This window comes from Triticum dicoccoides, chromosome 7B, assembly GCF_002162155.2.
Source record: "Triticum dicoccoides isolate Atlit2015 ecotype Zavitan chromosome 7B, WEW_v2.0, whole genome shotgun sequence".
Lineage (NCBI taxonomy): Eukaryota > Viridiplantae > Streptophyta > Magnoliopsida > Poales > Poaceae > Triticum > Triticum dicoccoides.
Genome location: NC_041393.1, coordinates 335,619,118 through 335,624,522, shown reverse-complemented (window position 1 = coordinate 335,624,522; position 5,405 = coordinate 335,619,118).

The window sequence follows — 5,405 nt, the reverse complement described above, 5'->3', positions numbered from 1 at the left end:
TATCTAGCGACAACGGATCAAGTGGTTAGCACCGCACTGGTGGCGCAGAGGGAGGTCGACAAAGGGGCAGCGGCAGCGACAGAGTTGACGGATGCCAAGCCAGAACTCCCCCTGGCAGGGCCTGGTCTCGGCAAGGCTGGGCCCCCGGCAAGGTCTGACACCAGCGTGACAAGGCCCACGCAACTCGGCGAAGTGGTGCAGAAGAAGAAGATGATGCAGCACCCGGTCTACTTTGTCAGCTCCCTCTTGCAGGGGGCTAGGTCAAGGTACTCTGGTGTGCAAAAATTGCTCTTCGGCCTCCTTATGGCCTCGAGGAAGCTGCGTCAATACTTCCAAGCGCACGAGATCACCGTCGTCACCCGCCTCCTGTTGCAACGGATACTACATAACCCAGATGCAACGGGGAGGATTGTGGAATGGGCCTTGGAGCTGTCGAGTTTTTGTTTGAAGTTAGCACCTCGACGATTCAGAGCAGAGTCTTGGAGGAGTTCATTGCAGAATGGACCTCGACGCCCGACGAAGAAATCCAGGAGACCACTCTCCTCGGCAAGGAAACAAGTCGCAATTGGATTATGTACTTTGACGAGGCTTTTTCGCTACAAGGCGCCGATGCTGGTGTGCTACTCGTCGCACCCACCGGAGAGCACCTCAAGTACATGATCCAGATGCACTTTCCCAGGGAGATGTCGATGAACAACACTGTTGAATATGAGGGATTGCTTGCCGGTCTTAGGATCTCGACAGACCTCGGGGTCAAGAAGCTCATCGTCAGGGGCGATACACAGCTTGTCGTCACGCAGATCAACAAGGATTATCAAAGCCCATTGATGGAAGCCTACGTGGATGAAGTGAGGAAACTGGAGGAGCACTTTGACGGTATACAAGCAGAGCATGTCCCCCAAGTGGATAACGACATCGCCGACTACCTGTCGAAGCGCGCTGCCCTCAAGCTACCTGTGGAACCAGGTACTTTTGTGCTTCGTTTAACTCAACCATCCGTTGAAACATCAACAGAACAGAACAAGCGGAGGAAATCAGACCCTGGCAAGTACTTCCCCACCGAGCTCCCTAGAGCCGCTGGCAAAGATGTTGCCGTAGACGCCGAGCCTGCCGTGGGACAACCAACTCCGGCGGGGCGCCAAGCCCTAGCCGTAGAGGCAACCGTTCCCACGGCAGAGGAAATGCCTTTGGTCCTTGCCGTCGAGCCTCAGGCTCCAGCATGGGCACTGCATACCGTCCGATTCCTCCAAAAAGGGGAGCTTCCTGAGGAGCAGGGAGAAGTGGAGAAAGTAGCCCGTCGGTCTACCCTGTACCAGATCATTGACAACGTTCTATATAGAAAAAGACCATATGGAGTGAAATTGAAGTGCATTCCCCGGGAGGAAGGACTGGAGCTGTTGGCGGAGATACATGGAGGCATATGTGGCTCCTATAGAGGGTCGAGGGCCCTTGCCGGCAAGGCTTTCCTGCAAGGTTTCTTCTGGCCCACTGCCATCTAGGATGCGACGGCACTAGTAACCAAGTGTGAAGTGTGCCAGTTCCATTCAAAGAAGCTTCATCAGCCAGCTCCAGCCCTTCAAATAATCCCTCTCTCCTGGCGATTCTCGGTCTGGGGGCTCGACATACTGGGCCCCTTCCCCCGCGCTGTTGGGGGCTTTGAGTACTTGTACGTTGCAATCAACAAGTTCACAAAGTGGTTGGAGGTGGAAGCAGTGAGGAAGGTGACGGCGCAGCGAGCCATCAAATTCTTCAAGGGGCTAGTTTGCCGCTTTGGTGTGCCGAACAGAGTCATCACCGGCAACGGCACACAGTTCACAAGCCACACCTTCATGCAATACATTGAAGACCTCGACAGCAAGGTTTGTTTCGCTTCCGTGGCACACCCATGGAGCAACAGCCAAGCGGAGAGGGCAACTGCTGAAGTACTGCGTGGCCTGAGGACAAAGACTTTTGACAGGCTACACAAGAGCGGAAGGCGCTGGATTGATGAGTTGCTGGCGGTTCCTTGGTCGATCAGAATGACGCCAAGTCGAGCCACCAGCCAGACGCCCTTTGCCCGAGTATACGGGGCAGAAGCAGTTCTCCCCACAGAACTCATATACAGGTCACCCCGGAGCAAGAGCAATTGCGGCAAGATGACGCGACGCTCCTCGAGGAAGATCGTCTTCGTGCGGCTGTGAGAGCAGCACGCTACCAGCAAGCCTTGCACCACTACCATAGCCGCAAGGTTCATGCCCGAAGCTTTGAGCAAGGTGACTTTGTTCTTCGGCACGTTCAGTCGGCCAATAATTCCAACAAGTTGATGCCGAAATGGGAAGGCCCTTATCGGGTAATATGAGTCACCAGGGCCAGCGTAGTCCGCTTGGAGACCAAAGATGCCATTCCAATGAGAAACTCCTGGAACATCGAGCATCTTCATAAGTTTTACCCATAAGGCGCGGCTGCCGGGCCCCCCTGCAAGCCATCTTTTGTACAAGCCTTGCCGGCAAGGCATGTAACCCTCTGTACAAAGCCAGGCGCAGACCCTGAGCATAAATAAACAAAGTGCTCACGCCCTAAGTCATAGCATGCATGCTAGGTCGAGTCTCTCCCTCGGTTAGGGTTGATAGTGCTTGGCGGCAACTAACCCCTAGCATAGAGGTTGAGTCTACGTCTCTCTGTTCCTTGTCATCCTCTTTGGTTCGCAGGGTACATGAATGTTTCCGCCAAGCTATGTGGAAGAAAGAGAACGAGCCGGCGCTCCGGCCCCGACAAGCCAAGGTTGTCGGGGGCTAAAGACACAAGGGTCCACCCGCGGCAAGCCAAGTTTGCCGGGGGCCGCGGATTCGGATAAGTCTCTTACCCCCTGTTATGCATCTCCGTATGGAATTGGGACGTATGAAACCTCGTTTTATTCCAAGGCTGCCGTGCTCCCCTTTTCCTACTACCCGAGAACTTTCTCTTGGTTCGGAATTTGGTTGTAGCTGCGGCGGCAAGGAAGCAAGCGTAGGGCCTAACCCTACTTCACCCCTGTCTCCGCCGAGAGCATGAGTTTGGTCGAATGAAGTGAGGGAGCGGCAAGGCCCGTTGCCGGGTGCCCATGTTTATGTTGAAAATAACAAGGATTCATTCCTTTGTATGGGCTTCGCTCACACACAAAGGACCCGACAAGCACCCTTTTTCATTAATACACCCCATACAGGTATAGTTCATACGGAATATAAACATGAGCCAGGGGATTACAAGTTTTAAATCTAACTAAGGCCCATAGGCTTACAAGCTAAAAAGAGATACGGTGCCCGTAATCCCTTTCTTGTCCCTCTCCTCAGGAAAGGGAACAAGAAGCCAAGAGGGCAGAAGGAGCGCCTAGGCGAGGTGCGAGCAGCAAAAGGCGCCAAGAGAACATGTCGGCGGCCGCCTAAGGGAGGGCTGGTGATGATGGTGCCGGGAGAAGAGCTAGAAGATGAGGCAGCAGTCCATCAATACGGTACGAAGGCGTCGGTGCCATCGTACTTCGATTTGACGGCCCGTCACCCGCCTTCTTCGCCTTCTCCGGCCTTCCCATGCCAGCCGCCCAAAGAGGTGACCCCGAGAAGTTCAAGGAGCCCGCCCCACCGGGAGAAGGGGCCCGGTGCAGATGCTGCTGCTGTCGGCACCGCCCTGGGACGGCGGGTCCGACACCTAGTCGGACCCCTTCATCCTCTCGCCTGCTACCCTTATCGTCGCTGCCGTTGTCCTCCTCGTCACTCTCGCTCGAGGAAGAGTCTTCGTCATCAGAGGAGCTCTCCACGCAGCACTTTAGGCGAGTCCCGAAGTCTCCAAAGACCTTGGCGGAGAGGAGGCCATTCTCCATTAATTTGAAATAGAGAATGAGCCCCGCAGTCAGGCTGTGGATGCGAGCGAAGGTTTTCCATCCGCAACGGAGATAAATGACATGAGCGGCTGGGAAATCAACATCAGCCCATGTGCCACTATTCCCACAGCCCCTCATATGCAACCTCAGCGCCTGCGGCGGGTCGAGCTCCATCTCCCGAGCAAATGGGGTAGGTAGACAAAGACGACGACGCGCCGGCCGGTGCAACCTGATGAAGAACTCGCGGGGCTGGTCCCCAACGTGGCCCTCCATTGGGGGAGGGATCGCCGGTGGAGGCGAGGCTGATGCACTGCCCCGCCCTCCTCTTCCCCGAGCGCCACGGCGACTTCAGCCTCGCCCCCTCCCCCTTCCCCTCATGGCTGGCTCTGCCACCACGGGCTCTTGGGGAGGAGGGGCGCGTTGTCGAGCGGAGACCCTCGCTGCCACCGTCGAAGCATCAACGCGCTCTCTCGCGATGGCAGAAGGGAGGGAGAAGCAAAGATGGGAGGAGGCGGATGGCGAAAGACTGAGGGGTGCCATCCCTCTCACTTCCCTTCTTATAAAGGGGCGGGGTCAGGGCTCGGCCGCCCCTCTCAGCCAATCCAGCTCGTTAAGATGACAGCGGCGAGGCCGTCAACCGCCCTCCCCGCCCAATTCAAGGCGTGTGGGTATCGACCCATGCGCGCATGTCTTCCCATATTCCGTGTGCCTGTCACCCGCCCTGCGCCGTGCATGCGGTGTACATGGCACAAGGGGCGGGCATAGTGGGACGCGTGGAATGACGGCTCCAAGGCAGAAAACGTAAATGAGCAGTGGCCCCGCAGTCTTAAAGAGACACGCAAGCCGCCTCTTTACTATTCACCGCAGGATGATGCAAGCGCGCTTCGGTCACTCCACGCTCAATCCCCACATCACACATTCAACGCGGATCATGGGAAAGCACAGCTGGCGAAAAATTACCGCGGTAAAAACCGGCCCCACCTGCTTGTGCACCGTTCTGGGCCTAGCCCAACAACACGCCGCGCTTATTGGTGGCCTAGGCCCGGGGGCTCCTGTCGGTGTACAGAAGTAGGGGTTCTACTTCGCACCTCTTTACCTGTGCACGGGCAGTCAGAGCCACGCCCGCGGCCACACTTGCCAAGGCAAGGGAGGGAAGCTGAAGCCACAAGAGGATCAAGCAACGCCAAGACAGAAACGCAAAGAGCAAGAGGGCGAGGTGGGCTCCCCCGGCAAGACCCTTGCCGGGGCAGCCTCCGCAGCCCCGGCACGAGACTTGCCAGGGCAACTTGCCCAACATCAGTGGAGTGTGCCACCCTTAAGCCCGAGGTTTCGAACATCATCTACCACATTGGGACCAAGGCTCGGGAGGCACCTCCATGATGGCATGCAGATCTTTGTGAAGATCATTAAACACACAAGGTCAGACAAGGACCATAAGACGAGACCTCCGGTAACATCCTTGCCGGGGACGACCGCAGTGCCACGGCAAGACCCTTGCCGGGGCCCCGGGCAAGACCCTTGCCGAGGACAAACAAACAAGGCCGTGACCAGGGCCGCATGCGCCAAGACCCCA